Raw genomic sequence first — 19,254 nt, forward strand, 5'->3', positions numbered from 1 at the left:
GAGTTCAGAGATAAGGAGCAGCGCTTTTTGTAACTTAAGACTTTGATCCAAGAAGCAGTGTAACATCTACGCTTCAGTTTCTCGGATAGAGAATGGAACTACCGACAGTAGTTTTAAACATTTAAACTTTAGAAGGTTTTCCCTTGTCATTCTAGGTGATTTTCTCTTTAACAGCTCACTAGAAGGAGAACACAAATGTTTTGAGCTGTTTGTGAAGCTAGGTTTTGTGGTAATAAGTGGTAAACTATGCCTAGAGGAAAAAGTAATTTCAAATCCTAAAATGTTTAGCCTGAAAAAACTGTTGTTGGCGGTTTGGGTTGATTGACAGTAGAATGAGCTTTTGTTGGATTTTGACAATTCCTTTTCAGAGCTGAAGCCAATATCACAAAAATTGATTGAGGGACTTGTTATATTATTGGAGTGAGTTTGAAGTACAAACTGATCCTGATTCTTCTCAGAATGCCTGATTTGACTGAAGTAAATTATAGCTTTCTTTTTATGTTTTACCTATTAAGGATCTCGATAGTTTCCCTCTATCAGATAGTGAACAATAGGGAATAAATGAAGAAGATTTTTATTTGTATATTTTTTAGAATGATAAAAGGCTGGTAAAACAACTCTCTCTGTTTCCATTGACGTGATGTCCATTTGGAGTTGCCAGATAATCAACCAGAACCCTCCATAATGAAAAACGAAATGAAAAAAAAAGGGGGGAAACAATAAAAATATCTGAACAGATATTCAACTTGTGTCAGTTGTTGTTTCATGTAGAAGCCAAGGAATTACAGACCCATAAATTAAGCCATGGATTGATTGAATGGTAGCAATCTGCAAACTGTTCAATCAAGACACTTCAAATTCCTTCTCTTTTTGAGCTCATGAGAAGACCAGACAAACCTTTAAACACATAAATCCAGTCAACAGTAGTCGTCACGGTAGTTGCAGTGGAAATTCCTCTGCACAAACGAATACAAAACCACCTTGAGGTAAAACATCCAGCATTGCAGTCGCATTTCACCTCCATATTTCCCCCCCAAAATCAAAGCTGTGTTCATTTTGAAACTTTACGCCTTTTGGGTTCAGAGACATCCACACTGGCTCTGGTCCCATTTGTATTTGCAACTTCTTCATGGTTTCATGAGAGAGGTTCAGATGATACTTCCCTGTGTTAGTCAGGCCCCCCGCTCGTTCCCCTTCACTGGAAACAGTCAAATTGCAAAGAGATTTGTTTTTATTCCAATTGAGTCGGTGAATGCCTCAGACCCACACTGCACTCACCATGATTACAAAGCCCAGTAATGAGTTAGACAGCGGATTAAATGGTGTGCAGAGGGAGCAACTGCCGAATGTGGTGCTTGAAATTTTGGGAAAACTAAAAAGTGTTTTTTATTTGAATGTGGAAGGGGAGTGATTGTAGTAAAATAGTGGAGAAATAGCACTGTGTATGCTTTTGTTGTCACAGAACTTGGTGCAGCTGAAAAAGGCAGAATACTCAAGTACTCAATACTGCAATGATAATAAAATAAAACGTATGCAAACTGAAAGGGAATGCCGGCCCTAGCTCTTATGGTGCTCTAGGGATTTCTGATGGAACCTTCTCAGTGGAGCCCCAGACCCCTACTCCTAACCTGGCTAGCCAGATGAATTCTCGCAATATTTGTTTCACAAGTTCTTCTCTTGAGAATCCATCTGGTCTCGCACTGTTTGCTTTGAGCCCGGCCGCTGACCAAAAATATTGTAGTTTGGGCGGAAGTCAAAAGGACAAACCTAAACCAACATGGTGACGGCAACAGACTTATTTTGGCCTTTTTTTTTAGCAGATTTACAGACTGTTTTGTTTTGTTTTTTAAACGTGCCCATAGAAGCGCTTTGTGTATTTGAGGACGAAGAAGACGTCTGTGCTTTTCTCTGACTGGATTTAACAACAGTTTGATTTCTTGGCGGGTTTTGATGCTCTGACCAAATTCAAATATTCGTCATGACGAATGCTTTCGGTGACAGCCTGTACAGGTTGATATTGTGTAGAACTCAATTCAGAGTGATACACAAATCAATCTGGCAGAGCCAGTTTACTCCTGTGCTCAAACCCTGTCTGTGAGCTGCACTGGACACTGGACTGTGGACAGAAAAACGTAACCCTGAAACCTTTGTCCAGATAACTGGCCTCATGTTTTATGGCTTTTTCTAATTCATAATCATAACTGTGTCGTGGTTCTCTGTGTTAATTCATCAACTCTTTTGCTTTTAATTCCATGAATAAGAAGTAAATTGTCAATGGGCTCTATGGGATGTAGAATATTGTAGAATATTTCAATTTTTTTCAATAGCATAAGTAGTTATCAGACATTCAGGTGCATTGTGCACAGAGCAGCGGCTGGTGTCCTTAGCATGTGCCTATACCAGTGCAGGGATCTGCAGAATAGGCACGTCTGATGGAAACAGACAATTGTGACAAGTGTTTATTGGTAATGTCTTAATATCTGGCCTTTTTGTTTTGTTTTTATTCCTCTCAAAAATCTGGTATTTCTTGTATACTTAAAACAAGAAAATAAACATTCGATGATGTCATAAAATTAGGAAAAACATGCCAGCAAAAAAAAAGTGGATTTGCAGTAAGTGAGCTGGAAATGTTCTGCAACTCTACAACTGAGTCAAATTATTCCATATGTTACTCCAAAATTCTAACTAAGCTTGAGCCTTCAGAGGATAAGCCATGTTAACCTCATATATAGATATAAAATGTGTCCTGATCCATAGTCCTGCTGTGAACTCAGCTGTCACCTCTCCCAGTGCAGCTCCATAAATAACACAGGAACACATGTAACCCAGCCGTGACATGCATCCACACGGCCTCATCACTTAGTCACCCTAAAGCACTGCCTCGTGAGTCTGCAGCGAAAAGTGTGGCCCAGTCTGACTCCTGCGCACCCGGGCAAACTTTCACACCCACTGCACACGAGCGCTAATCAATACAAAGAAGTCAGAGCAGCGGATTTTATTGGAGATGTTGAAATGAGGCCGCCCACAATTTGTGTTCCGGGACTTTTTATGCACCACTCAAGTTATTATCGCTGTCAGTTTTGTTCAGGGGAAATGTATAGACAATTTGCGTCCGAATATATCTGGTCTCAGTCCTGATTCTGTTGGACATTTTTCCTATTTTGATACTGATCACTGTCCATCACTTGGACGGCCAGCGATGACCACACAAGTATTTGACAACAGCAAAGACCATTTTCAGTAAATGAAATAACCGATAATCAGAGAAATGCATGACCCATTTGTGTTCAAACAAACATGATGGCTTCTAGGTAAAAAATAAATGCAGAACCAACAAGCAAAGCACTTCACTCTAATCTGAGGTAAATGAAGAGATCTACGGTTGCCCTGAGAGATGGATTGAATGATGGGTTTAATACAGAAGGCAGATGGACACTAAACTTCACAAATACTCCACTAATTACCTTTTTTAATTGACCTGCTTTATTATTTTTTAAGAAAACACATCACTCATTGAAAGTACATCCAATTGAGCGTATCTTTTCTGAAATAGAACTATACTCAACAAAATGCAACCTAATCACTTCCTATCAACGCAATTAGCGCAACACAAGAATAACTCACACATGCACTGAACCATACCTTATCTTTGTTGGCGTGGGAACAAAACAGGCACGGAAACTCGCTCTCATTTGTTGGAAAAGATTGCGTGGTATAACCTCCACATGTGCAATCTAATAAGTTTAATGAACGTCTGCAGAGGCACCATTGTATCATAATTAGCATTTGATTAGCATGTTTACTCGCGCTGCGTTATTCAGTCACTGGCATGTGTTTAATTGATCTGTTCTCCACTAATTTCCTCACAACTGGTGGCATCCACGGAGACGCTCTTGTTTAGTCTGGCCATCAGCGGGAGGGAGAAATGCAGGCCATGTTTTTGGAGTGGAACTGAAAGAGCTACGTCTGTGTTTCCTTTAACAGAAACTTTTCAGGTGCTTTATCATGCCTTCATGAGTTTGAATTCAGCATTGGACAGTTTGTTGATGTCCCTCACCTTTTACCTACATTTCAAGGCTTTGGTCTGTCCATAACTACATATCTTTATATTTTATTCTATTATGTAGTTTTTGTATAAAGTGTTCAATGTTTGTTGACCGTGTTGCACCGAATCACCAGGACAAGTTCCTATGTTTGTGAATTTTTGTTCATCAACAAATGGCAATAAACCCTTTTCTGATTCTGATTCAATAAATGCTACAGGTCGAAACACACACACACACACACACACACACATAGGTTTCTGTGCTTTGTGGCAACATATCATAGACTTCTTAACCTTAAACTTGCCCGACTTTAACACAAAGCTGAACCTAAATTAATCAAAACCTAAATTGATCTGCTATTGAAAGATGTATGTACAAAGCTAAAAGGTCCTTATGAAGTGACTGTGCATCAGATTTCAGCCCACACAATGAAGTGATTGATACTCAACCACACACACATGCACATGCACACGTACACACACACACACACACACACACGTACACACACACACACACACACACACACACACACACGTACACACACACACACACACACACACACGTACACACACACACACACACACGTACACACACACACACACACACGTACACACACACACACACACACACACACACACACACACACACACACACACACACATAGATTTAACTTCCTGTAGACTTACTTTGCCTAGTCGTTAAACACATGCATGGAGTTACATTCCAGAAGCAATTTAATAAAATATTAATATATTGCCAAATTAATACTTTGAAAATTGAGCTGGTCAAATATTGTAACAACGTCATCTTGAACCATGCAGCCTAATCTCAGAGAGTGTGAGGATTGTCCCTTTCTAACCCTTGTCGGTGTAAATATAATACATTGCTGAAAAGGAAAGACTGGCTTGTAGTACGTGTTGAATCCACAGATTGGTACAATTTAGTGCAATACGACCCACCTCTGTTACCATTATGTGGAGTTACAGTGTTATTGCCTCACAGTGAAAGAGGCAGAAAATGCGCTAGTGTCTAGATTTGTCTCTGAGTTTCACGTCAAATCAGAGAAAAGCAGCGTGAAATCGATTCAAAACACTCACAACACAATAGTGGCATCTTCATTTTGAAGACCTGGATTATGCAACAAATGCAGTGGTAAATAGCACTTACATATAGCTTTGTCGAGTGGTCTATGTGGTCTGTGCAAGTAGAATATAAGATAAATAGTGAATGTGATGATGTGAAGGTGCACTATATGTAGAATATTTATTTTCCTCACTGTACATACATATACTCTGTACACACAGTGCCAGTCAAGACAAAAATCAATTCAGTACAGTAGGTCCATCTCCTCCTACTGGAGAACTGCTGCAGGTGATGATCTTCCAGCTGCTACACTATATTTACACCCGACTGATGCGGTGAGTGAGTTCTCATTTCTGAAACAACCATGTGGAGAGACAAATCCCGTGGTCATGGATAATATGTCATTGTGTTTGAGGAGGGTCAAATCATTGGCAACAGTGAGTTAAAACATCTAAAGAGAAGAAGAAGCTAATGTACTACAGATGTGAACCCAGTGAGAGTGTTTGGGACGAGCTGGAGGAGGCTTTGTGCAGCGGTCACTCTCTCACATCATCAACACAAGATCAACTAGTGAAACATAATGAAAAATACATCTTTTAATATTGCATAAGCTTATTGAAACTTTGCCACAGCGAATTTGTGCTGTAATAAAAGCTAAAGGCGCTCCTACCAAATATTAGAGTGTGTGCCCCTTTTTCTTCTTTGGCAACTTTTATTCTAACACATCCAAATGTCTCGTTCAGGACTACAAATGGTGTGTTAAAATAGTCTCTACACAAAAATTGTCACACACATTTATTTTTAGAGTATACATTAACATTTAAGGAAATCACAATCACAATAGTTTTTTGACACCGTACTTTTATTTCTGCTTGAGTGATATTTAGTTTGTAGTAATAATTATTTCCACTTAAGCAACAAGATTTATGATTTTGCTCAAGAAAAAAAGACAAAGAACGAGAATCCTACAAAATGTGTTACTTTAAATTCTGTTTTAGTTATTCGTAAATGTCTCTTTTAAATGTTTTTTATGATTTGTGTCCAGCTACATTTTCACTTCAGCCCAAGTCACCCTAAAAAAAGAGGTGTGTTCTTATCTAGGTTAATAAATAAAAATAAAACATGAAATGATTCAGATATGATTTGTTTCTGTAATGTGTGTGTCTATTTTTTAGAAAATTACATAATTTGTACTTCATTGTATTATATTAAATCATAATCATCATAATCATAACAAGATTTTAAACACATTGTCTAAACTATTAGTGAAATACTCAAGTTGTATTATCTGTATTTTTTTTTACTTGAGTAATTATTTATACCTCTATGTTTTACTTCTGCTTGACCAATAATATTTCCACATTTTGGCTCGTCATCGCTGAATAGCAGAAAAACAAATGCAAAGTATATTATGATTCAGTTTATTTCTTTAACCAATTATAATGAAGCTAAAAAGAGTCTCAAGCTGCAATACAGTTGATGATTTCGTCAGGGAGGGCATCTGGCTTAAAACCCAACCAGTCAGTCTTCATAGACAGCACGTTATTCACTTCTGTAGACACGCCAAAATTATACATCCTTGAATCTCTGTAAATCATTTTCTGATGAGCAAATGTACTTTTTTTTTATTGTGGCCACATCAAATAATAGGAAGACAAAACATTGCCTGAAATTGCCTTGGTGCATGTGTGTGAGGCTTTGCCAGATGGCGACCGGAGCTGCAGAACCATCCAGCGGTGTAACACGACTGACCACGCTCTCCCCAGATGCCGCCTCTCACTTCAAAGACTAAAAGGATGAAACCATCAATCAAATTGCGAGAGTTTTCGTTGCACTAACATCGGACGCTGCCTTGAAGTACAGTAGAATTAAAGAGAACTGAAGCTGGCTGCGATATTGTCCTGAGTGAAACAAAAGCGTGCTTATCTGACTCTCTTCAGTCCGTCTGGAGTCTGGGGCTCACGGTGCGGAGGAAGAGACGTTTGTGTGTGGAGAATGGTGTCTAAAAAGCACGACAGGAGAGAATAGTGTGTGTGTAAAATGCATCAGTGCCCAAAAAGAATTACAAATGTTATTATTGGAAACAGAGCTGCAAGAACCATCACGATTAAACTATTAGTTGCTGGAATTACACAAAATTCTATCTCCAGGGGGTCTCCAAACCTTTACTTCAAACTTGTAAAAACACTTTCTGAAATGTCTGTGTTTTGCATTTGTTTGGCAGTTCCAGGAAGTGTTTCGAAATGCATGGTTTTAACAGAATTTTTATTTTGAAATAAAAATCACAGACAAAATATCTGTCAAAAACATTGCAATTAAAGTTGTTGTTTTTTCTGAAATTATTCAGCTCTTTAAAAGACAAAAATAACAAATAATAAAAATAAATAAAATCCAAACTTGTTTAATTAAACTATTTGGATTCATGATTTATTTATTTCCTTTTTAATCATAGAGTGTTGAATAAAACATGAAAAAATGATTTAATTAAATCAGAGAAGACACAACTGGCCACTGCCCACTCAGATTCAAAAGTACATTTATTACGTCTCAGTTCGTTAATGAATTCAGACTTATTTAGCTCTGATCCGTGCACACTAAACCTATCCACCTGCATTTCAAAATCAATAAAGTCGACCGGGTGAGACCAGATCAAGTTTGGTCCTTGTTCTGCATCACTCACATGAACCCGACACTTGGATCAAAGTTCATCTGAATCTCAGCTCTGAACAGAAGGCAGCGTCCAGACCTCCACGTAAACCAATCCTCCAGAGCCGCGGGTCCCAGACATTCGACCTCTCCGGGGCCCGAGCCAGTCAACTGAGACGCCAATACAACGGAGCCAACAGGACCGAGCACAGTACAGTACAGGAGTAGTGGGGACGTGAAGAATATATGACATTTATGTATTAGAATCAACAATAACTCTATCAAGAGGTTGTAGCGAAAGTAGCTAGAAAACAGTTTGAATAATTTAAAACAGCAGTAGTGGAAGTTTGATTCTGAATTTCTTTATTTTTTTTTATTTTTGAACATGCATAAACTGGGATCGAGTCAAAACTAACAAGGACAATAACGTTCTCATTCAGGTGATCTTTACTTCAGACCTCTGGCACCTAAAGAACATCCACAACATTGTTAAATCAGAATAATTATGATAAAAGGGGTGGATAAAAGTATAAACCTATTTTTAGTCTTAACTTTTTTCCATATTGTTCAATAACCTATTTTATATGCATTCCAATCAGAAAATGTCTTTCTTTCTTTTTTCTTTACCATTATCAATTTACTAGAACTCTCACAAGCAGTTCAATACATTATTAGGACAATATATATTTTTGTATATATAAAATGTTCTTTACAAATAATATTGGACCTTTATATATATTATCACCTTTCTTGCATTGCTTAATCTCCATCTATCTCCATCATATTGCATGAAGATTCGTTTTGTGATTATGTTTGAATTGCTTCATATTTACGCAATATTTCAAGACATAGTAGAAGTTATAGAAGTAGTACTAGTAGAAGCAGCAGTACTGTTTTCAACACTGTATAAGTAATACTGTTCTCATTAGATTTTGACTTCTTATTCATTTGGTCAGGATGATGACTGGACTCCTCTTAGCAGCCGAATAAAACGCCTAAAGTGCTTCAAGTAGAATTTGATTAAGAATAAAGACGGACAAATTAGAGCTGTTGGATAAATTACTAAATCTGTTCTGTTCTAAAATAATCTGACAGATTGATTGCGGGAAATGTATTTAAATTATATGAAATTCTTGAAATGTCCTTTCTGGCTTTAATAATGATGGATATGTATTTAAAATGAGGCAATAAACGGTTTTGTGCAACTGTCAAGCTTTTAAGAGTACTCCAAACTTTTTTAATCATTCTTGCAGTTTTCATCTATAATAAAATCGCAACATTGAACACATGATATCGTGTGAATTGCAATGCTAATCTCGCACTACATCTTTCGCACTCTTGAAAAACATGGAAAAGGCGTCATCCTCACTTCTTCAGTTGCGCGTGAGGCAGTTTTTATTTTTTTATTTTTTTTTAATAATCACCTTTTTGGATCGGCGTCGCATCTCTGCTCGTGTACAAGCTGTCAGGGAGTTTATCAGCGGAATCAAGCTCGCTCCGCTCTTGTTCAAACTCCAGAAGCAAGCGTGTTTTTTACCTGCGGCGAATGAGGCGCCATCTCGGCGGCTCTAATGTGAAAGTCACCGAAGCGTGATTGAAAACGACTTTGGAGAATTGCCATATTGAGATGGCGCGGATACACTGTTTGCAGGTGGAACACACATGAGAGCCGAGCCCAGCCGAGTGTGAAAGAATTATATATACTGGGAACTCCTGCAGCAAAGTGGAGTTAATAGATTAAGAATGGGAAGAGGAGAAGCCTGTGGTGTCTATGGGGGGATTATTTAACATGGATAAAATGTACAAGCAAACCAAGTGTGAAGCAAACAGAATCAGGAGCAATCAGCGCAGTGACATGTTTACCTATTGCTTAAAGAAGTCGCGGGGGTCAATCAATTATGGTCGGACGATCTTAAAATAGCTGTTTTCTTTTGGTCTTCATATTTATTTGATTCAAACTTTAGCCTTCATCATTTCTGCCAGTGCCTTTGGGAGAAAAAACAATACAAATAAAAGAGGAAAATGTCTTATCACGGAAGTTAATTTAAAACAATTGTGGGTTAAAAGAGCTTTTATGGGTTTTAGATAATGTAGTTTTATGCTGTAATAAGCTTAAGTCTATGTGTTTTTAAGATGCAAACCCCAGAAAAAAGAAGCATTGCCATTGGGGATCCAGACAGACAGACAGACAGACAGACAGACAGACAGACAGACAGACAGACAGACAGACAGACAGACAGACAGACAGACAGACAGACAGACAGACAGACAGACAGACAGACAGACAGACAGACAGACAGACAGACAGACAGACAGACAGACAGACAGACAGACAGACAGACAGACAGACAGACAGACAGACAGACAGACAGACAGACAGACAGACAGACAGACAGACAGACAGACAGACAGACAGACAGACAGACAGACAGACAGACAGACAGACAGACAGACAGACAGACAGACAGACAGACAGACAGACAGACAGACAGACAGACAGACAGACAGACAGACAGACAGACAGACAGACAGACAGACAGACAGACAGACAGACAGACAGACAGACAGACAGACAGACAGACAGACAGACAGACAGACAGACAGACAGACAGACAGACAGACAGACAGACAGACAGACAGACAGACAGACAGACAGACAGACAGACAGACAGACAGACAGACAGACAGACAGACAGACAGACAGACAGACAGACAGACAGACAGACAGACAGACAGACAGACAGACAGACAGACAGACAGACAGACAGACAGACAGACAGACAGACAGACAGACAGACAGACAGACAGACAGACAGACAGACAGACAGACAGACAGACAGACAGACAGACAGACAGACAGACAGACAGACAGACAGACAGACAGACAGACAGACAGACAGACAGACAGACAGACAGACAGACAGACAGACAGACAGACAGACAGACAGACAGACAGACAGACAGACAGACAGACAGACAGACAGACAGACAGACAGACAGACAGACAGACAGACAGACAGACAGACAGACAGACAGACAGACAGACAGACAGACAGACAGACAGACAGACAGACAGACAGACAGACAGACAGACAGACAGACAGACAGAGAATGAAAGAAAAAAAGCAGTATAATGAGTTTTATCCTATAGCAGATTTAAATTGTTTTACTTTTTGACTTATATAGGTTATTTTATCATTTTTCATTGTTTTCTGTTGCACCGAATCACCAAAGCAAATTCCTCTGTTTGTGAATTCTGTTCATTGAGAAAAACCTTTTCTGATTCTGAGTTGGATTCTGGGGACTGGCTGACAAATATTACTCTTGCTCTTTGGCTATGTATGGATTCATGTTTGGATGGTTACGATGGAAAAAACAAAAAAAACTTGCGCTCTACCCACTGACCGCTAACTTGACATGGGCACGCCACCAGCTTTTCTCTACAAAGTCTTATTGCTTTGCCTTTCAATGTTCCAAAGTTTGGTTTTAACTTATAATGTCCCTGGGTAACAACAAATGTTAATGTGATGGGGCTTTAAAGAACAGGTAAATAGCTTCAAGTGCATATACTAATATTCTGAAATCATTGTCTGTCTCTCTTTGTGTTTGCCCTGTGACCATTAAAGCAAACAATAGAAACAGTAAATGTGCTTTGTAACCAACTTTATCTCAATGTCCATGACACATGTTCTCCACTGGATTCAAAACGTGTTGGAAAAACATCCTGCAACCAGGGTCCCGCAGTACGCCTTGCTTCGCTTTAACCAGATTTAAACATTAAATAAAGCATCAAAGTTTTAGCATCCCTCCAAGACACTATGACTTTTTATGAGACGTAGAAGGCCCTTTTAGCTCACAAAGCATGCCTGCGCTTCACTATTCCAGCTTGTGTTTTCTTCACTCGGTCCTGACATAGGAGTAGTTCATGACTTGCTCAGAGACCTCCAGTGCACCCACCACATCACGCCTCTCTCAAATCCAATCACACTTGTTGGACTGAAATTGTATTCAGAAAACAAGGGGGGGAAAAAGCCCCCGGTGTATCGTTGCCATAGTGTAGCGGTGAGTAAAAGAACAACCCGCGATGACTTGCATTTATTATTCATGCCACACGAAGGCCAGAGAAACAAGCGCTCAATGGCTGAATGATTACAGTTCTCCAGCAGCAGTGGCTCGGTGGGGCTTGTGTTGAAATGCAGTCTCCAGAGTGTTGTTAGTGATGATAAGTGACATGGCCAGGTCACCGCGGAGGGGGCCAGATGAGAGGGAGGACGCAACAAGAGGGGGATCCACGGAATTCAGCGAAAGACAGCATTTTAACAGGACAGCGTTCTCTAGGCCACAGATGCGATTGTAAATTTCGATATGAACTTGTTTATGTCATTGTTAATGCAATCTGGAGGTCATATGGCAGAGGCTGCGTTGGCTGTGCTGCAGGCGACATATTGGACACTTGTCTGTTTGAATAGTAAACAACCTCACTTATATGATAAAGACTGACAGACATCTCTCCAAAATCACCAATTATATTCCACTGAATGTGAATGACACTTCTGCAGGGCACGGACCTGTCCAGAGGCTGTAGAGGGTTAGTCCGGGTTTACATTGAGCAAACTGAAGTTTTCTGTCTCCAGAAAGTCCATGGCAGGGCGCAAGGTTCACTCTAGCTCAGGAGTGTCCTAACGTTTATTTTTTTTAACGTGGGCCATAGAAACAAAGGTGAGGTCCAATCGATTAATGGGAAAGTCCAAAATGATGTATCACAGTATGTTTTAAACAGATCGATCAGTAAGCACGCAGGCTTCACACGGCTTATTTAACGCCGTGCCTGAGATCTTCAACAATTTGACAATAAACTTCTCTATTTTGTACATATTTATTGACAAGTTTTTATCGCTTAGAAATGTGATCTTATGTACTGTGTGCAGGGTCACCTCACCACAGATCTGACAAGTAATGGATCTGACATGTAACTTGGCCTGCTTGTCTCCATGGAGATAGTTCAATGTCAAGCTATGGAACATCCTGGCAATGCAATACCATTTCCACAGAGAACCATTAGAAAATGGGCAAATTGATCTAAACAATTTGTTCAGTACATCCAAACTGGGACTAAACTGGGACTAAACCTAACCCATGTCTACATTAGAACTGTAGGGTGAACGCCTAATTAGGTTAACATGCAAACCAATTTCATTATACATATTGTGTTCTACAAAAATGAGCCGTGACCTGACCTGGGTTTGTTTTAACTTCTATCAGGTTATCAAATAAAAGTCTTGGTTGAAGTTTGTTTTAATTTATTTTATGACACATAAATAAAACTACGATACACATACAAAATATAGCTTGGACACAATTGTCTCTTCTATACCTGGTCCTGTACTTTTTTGGTCATCCTTTTGTGTGTAGATAGAAAGGTAGATAGTTGTTGATTAAATCGATGTTCAGCCTTCAAACGTACTCACAATACATTGGTTGTTCAGTTAAATTGCTGTGACCCCAGAATCTACTTTCAGATGCTCAGAACTCCGGATCAAGGAAAGGTCCTCTCCACGGACTTTACATAGAGACACTATCATGCTTTGGGCTTCAAGAGGGCTTGGAAAATACAGAAAATGTTAAACGGTTAAAGATACCCTTGAAAAAGAGTGAATTGTAATGTTGTATTTATGTGTATGTATGTGTGATAATGTGGATGGTCTTTAAAGGTGCCATAACATGCTTTTTTTCATGTTTCGTAGTCTATCCTAAGTGTATAATTGATAATAATAAGGGTTGTGCAACACCCTTAACATAATAGTTAAGAAATATCACCCAGAGCTTGGACCCCCTCACCAACCCGGAAATGCAGACGGCTTGGTTTGATATTCGCCCCACCCTTGCGAAGAGCGATCTGGCTCCCCCGCCCAACCCGTGACGTAGTCTCAGAGCGCGTGTGTGCCCCGCCCACCCGTGACGTAGTCTCACAGCTGTCTGCTCCGCGCTGCGCTGCTCCTGCCGCGCAAATGAGTGAGAAACGATAGAACTTCAGATCAACATTACTTTGAGCCGAAATAAATCTGGTGTTTATTCTACAGCGTGCGCAGAACAGATATATCTATAGATCTATATATATATATAAAAGTCTTATGTCCATCGCGCTCTTATTTCCTGGTTTTTCAGTATCGGATAGAACTTCTCTCCGTTTATTTTCCCGGTTGCTGCATCAATTGCCACATCAACCTTCACCATTGTGATAATAGTAAAGAGTGCGATATCATTAATGACGTTTTGGGCCTCTTTGAGCCGTGTTTCGTCGTAAATCGAAGCAGAAAAACTCCGGAATGGGCTTGTGGGGAGACAGCAGCGCGGAGCCGGGGGGAAGGGGGCGGGAGGCGCCAGGCGGGAGGCGGGAGGGGAGGGGTGATGGTGACGCGTGCTTGCCCTTATGACGCGGTCTTGACCAACCGCCCGTCAGTTTGGAGATTCGAGGAAAGGAGATAGTCTGTAATATAGCTAAACACTGCGGGAATCAATCAAAAAAACACTCTGGGTACATATATGAAGCACAAATAGCAATGTAAGAAGGTTAAAAGCTCTGAAAAGTCGATTTTGCATGTTATGGGACCTTTAATCAAATTGGCCAGCAGGTGTCACTCCACTCTATAAAAAAACCCCTCTGCCACTTCTTCTTCCTCTGCTACTCCCACTTCCGCCTCAGATTGGGCCGTGTCGACGCCCTGTTCTCCTGTCCTCAGTGCCTATGGGGAACTCCTGGATTGTGCTTTGGAGACTGGTCGTTCTGGAAGCTGGGGTCCCATGTGTGTGTGTATGGGACTGAACTAGTCACGTGCGCTGCCCGTCAAGGCTGCGCAGCAGAAGTTTCCCAGCAGTAGGTAAAAAGAAAGCTGAATCTTAGGCCCATCTTATCTACTCCGCTTTAACACTAAATCTTTAACTTTTAGGTCATGGGGGATGGGACAAGTATGCTCCACCACCTTGCCTTTTTCTTAACCCCAACATAAATGTGATTGGACAATGATGGATGTGTAATTTCACTGAGACCAATGTTTTTATTGTTCATAGAAATAACTGATTTATGATTTATTTATTTATTTTATCACATTCTGTATTAAAAATGTCTATGTACCTCTTGTCAACAACCAATCTGGTGCTCCTTTTAATGTTTTCAATATGGTCCTGGGCCCATTAATGCCCAGGTGACGTTGTTGGTTTTCTGATTTGGGTTTTAACAGTAAAACACCCCTGACATGCCACATATGTTTAAAGGACACCTTGAAGTGTTTAATTTGACTTTTTGACCTTGAAAACATTGCAACGAGGCTCAAAACACTGAGGTCGACGAGAAAAGAACAGACATTTCCTTTTTGAATATACTATGCCTTGCTAAACTTTCATCTGAATCCCTTCAGATTTATATTTATTTCCCTCCTGCCACCAGTTGAGGTAATGGATAGGGGCTGCAAACAAACTTTTGATTCATATCTGCTATAACTCTTTATTCCCATCATGCACTGCGGCGGCGTATGCAGAATCCAGGTTTAAATCATCTCTCCCTCCTCCTTTCTGTCGGAGCACAATTTGCTGCTGCGTACCAACAAACTCACAGTATTTAGCAGAGCACACCAGATGTTTTTGAGGTGGGGGACTCGCGGTGATAAAAGCCGGTCGGGACGCGGAGAACTCTTGGCAACGCTGTTGTTTGATTGTCTGCTCATTTGTGGGTGCATCCTGTTGTGGCAGCGATGGAGTAAATAAGAGTTTTTCAAAGAGATGAGGAAAAAAACAGCTCTGCAAAGAGTGGGGTCTCTGTTTCACGTCTTCAATGAATGTATCTGTTGTATTTTTACTTTTGGAAACTTGTAGAAATGCTTTTTTTTTATTCCTACCAGGGTTACCAAGATCAGAAGGAAGCCGGAAAAAACAGTGGTTCTTATTTTGATGGGGAAAAGCACTAGATAGTATATTTTGTGAATAGTATCTGCAAAGAAGTTGTGCTCAAATACAATTACATTAAAGTACATTCTGTGAAGTTGCAACTCGTATTATATACATCTTTCTGTTCTCACAACTTTTGTTTATGTAATTCCATCTCAGGGAGGTAAGGAAGAGCAAAAAGATGAATAATAATAATAAAATACTATATTATTATGTAGTAGTGAAGTGTTTTGGGAGGTTTTTTTTGGACAAATTACACATTAGTAAGCTCCAAAAGGCCACGCCCTGAGCCACGTATCAAACGATCATCTGACCAACAAACTATTATAATGTTTTATAACAACGATCAAACAAACGGCGCACAAACACGCACGATCACTTCGCCGGCCCCACACGGTATGATGCTGCTGGTGACAGCAGAGAAATATGAAGAGCGCACAGGCAAAAGCAGTCTGTAACCCTCAGCGCAGACCCAGGCAGATTGTTGTCCAACGCCCATTTGTCACAGAAATATGTAGTGTGTGTTTGGGTCCAATTTGAGGAGCACGCGGTGAACGGGGGTCAGCTCAAGGTGGGCCGCTTTCCCACCAAACTTGCCCGGGTCCAGAGCCGCTCCGAGACCACATGAAATTGTTATTTACCAGCGCTGTGTGAAACGACCTAAGTTGAAACAAAGAAGATAGTTGGTCACAGGACCCAAGCCAGAATCTCAATTTTCTTGATTTAATTTCCCACTTCTCACCCTCATTTAAAAAAGCTTTGTGTTAAAATAAATGAAAAAAGATGGTCGGACGTTTTCTTGACTGCATTTATTGATTGCATTTTTAAAAAAGATTTCCAGCATTTTTCGCTCATTTTTTAAGCAGTGGTTTATTCATTATTCGACAGAGGTCAAATTAATTCATAAACCAGACTTGCTCCAAGCTTAGGATAAAGGATAGGATAAAGGATAAAGTTCCCTCTCCTCCTGTACACTGTTTGCACATTCAGTCGTCACACTGGCAGCTCCAATTGGCACTGGCACTGGTCGGCCCATAATTTCACAAACACTTTTGAGCCCTGTAGCTTTGGCTCTCGCTGCTTCTCTGGCCTTTGAGAAAGCACTGGACAGCTGGTGTGGGCACAAACAACTCTATACAGTATATTCAGACACAGACCACAAGCTACATCGCTGTTGGCTGACATCCTGACCCACAACTCAACGATAACTGCAATTCAAAAAGTCTTTTGCTAATCATTGAATCGGTTTAAGTGCGTGTTAGCCATGTGCATGGGCGCGGAAGCTTTTGTTGTTGGTTTTAAGGGAACGTGACAGGCAAAACTTAATGTTTCCACTTGTTTTTTTGTCATTTTGCTCTCACATGATTGTCCTGTCTGCACCTAAAGCTTGTTGCATCCATAGATTAATGTGACTTTATTGTAACTTCAAAGGCCGCTTTATCCAAATGCATTTTTCTCCCATTGACATAAAGATCACTTAAAGTAGCACCTGCCAACACCAAATGTTACAATCCAGTACTTGAACAAGGTTTTGACAGATTGTACTGAAGGATTTGTTGATTTCTAATTCAAAACCTGTTTTATTAACTCAACAAAATGTCCTGCCGCAGATGTGCAGTTTGGGCATTGTTACATACAAAATGGCTTCTTTATGTGAAAACACAACATGATGAAAAACAATACAATTGTATTGATCGCAAACAGGGTATAAATGGTCTGAGAAAAGTTGCTCAAAAGCTCAGACAGTGTGAACACCATGTGCCAAAGTGTTTGTGAGAGTTTGTTTTACAATCTAATTTCTGAGGGTTCTGTGTATTTTTTTTAGAATAAAAAATACACCTGATCTACAAAGCTCCTCAAATTCAAATCCACATATAGCAGTTATTTGTATAGATTTGTAACGTGGCCATAGTCGCTCACTTGCCCTCCGTGTGGGTTGGGTCGGGCTCTCGGCGGTTTGCTGCTGTGTCCTTCCTCGTTCTCATCATTTCATGCTGTGCTGTCCTGTCAAGTGGAGCCTGCAGGCCAAAAACTTGACCATAGTCGAGGCATGCATTGCTGCTTGTTATATTCATTTGAAATTAATGTATTTTCAATTATTGTGTTTTGTGTTAGGTTTGTTATCTGAGGGTTCTTCATTTTCCTCTTGTGTGATTTCTCTACCACACCTCAAAGGAATCACCAAACATGAAATATGTATCTATTAGCCCAAATACAGAGCACAATTTAAGCATTTATATTGCAATCCAGCTGTTAAAATGTGACGAGGGGGCACTGCTATATTTCATAAATCCACATTATCTTAGCCCGTGGGCCCTGACTGTTTCTCTGACCCTTGAATAAGCAGAGTCCAGCTGGTACTTGAACAAACATACATATCCGAACATACAAAGCCGCCATGCCACCAGCTCCATCAGTGCACACTACTGGCCCGCATCCAGAGGCCAAGTGATGTCACCGTCCTGTTCCAGACGGGAATACTAATGTCATTTTAGATAAGCCGAGTCAAAGCTCAGGGGCTAAATACATGAGGTTGTATTCTGAGTGTGTAGCAAGAGGTCGAGTAAGTCATGTGGACTTAGTTTCAGTACAAAGTATAAAGTAGAGTTCAAGTCAATTTATTTATAATGTGCAATATTTTAAAAAACAATATTACTGCCAGTTAGTGCTACTGTCACTATCACTATCATAACTACTTACATGTACTACTGCTAGTATTACAAGTACTATCAACAGTACTACTACAAGCCTACTACATAACTACTACAACTACTACGATTGTTATCATGTTCACTGAAAAAATATAAAGAATTCACTCATCTACTTTCTTCACAAAAATGAATAACATGATGGCACAGTATGTAACATTTTAGTCAAACATTTAAAACATATGTCTCTTTTCTGTGAGCATTTCCACAAACCTGACTGATGCTTGGAAATGTTATGACATTAAACGTAGCTATCTTCTTGAGGAATGTTGCAAAGTGTGGTTTTAATATCTCCATAGAATTATGCTTCCACCTCCCGAATGATACTGTGTCTTTAATTTCTCCTTTGAAAATATCTCCAGATCAGCTTTGTCATATCTTGAAGGCTTCAGACAGAGATTTGAAGTGGAGGACAGCGTTGCCTTTCAGAGAGACGCCCCCTTCAATTGCAGCATTATTTAAAAGAAATTAAAAAAACAGAAAACTGCTACATAGCCCCAGGAACAGAGCCGCATGATGAAAGCCTCATTTACTGTTGTGACAGGAAGTAAATGAGAACATGCCTCAGGATATGAGGGAAAAGCCCAAGAGTGTGTAATTAAAAAGGCTTAATATTACTATAAATTGTGATAGTATTCGAGAGGATCTAAATAAATTACCCCATTAAAAACCAAAATAGAAGAGAATGATGACTTATGTTTCCATTTTGAGTTGTGATCAAGAGCAGTGCACCACAAATCATCTGGAAATGTGTGGATTCTGTGATTGGTTTAACAGACATACAGCCCAAAAAGATGTTAAACAGCAAAGAAATTGCTGAAATATTATGC

The 19,254-nt window shown here is 39.9% G+C and overlaps 1 protein-coding gene across 1 annotated transcript in view; it reads right to left on the minus strand.

The window, feature by feature from the left end:
• Positions 1 to 19,254, minus strand: part of sorcs3a (sortilin related VPS10 domain containing receptor 3a) — a 309,709-nt gene that overhangs the window by 149,156 nt on the left and 141,299 nt on the right. The window lies entirely within an intron of this gene.

The sequence above is a fragment of the Eucyclogobius newberryi genome, unplaced genomic scaffold (assembly GCF_026437365.1).
Source record: "Eucyclogobius newberryi isolate DKJ021-1_F unplaced genomic scaffold, fEucNew1.0.hap1 SCAF_4, whole genome shotgun sequence".
Lineage (NCBI taxonomy): Eukaryota > Metazoa > Chordata > Actinopteri > Gobiiformes > Gobiidae > Eucyclogobius > Eucyclogobius newberryi.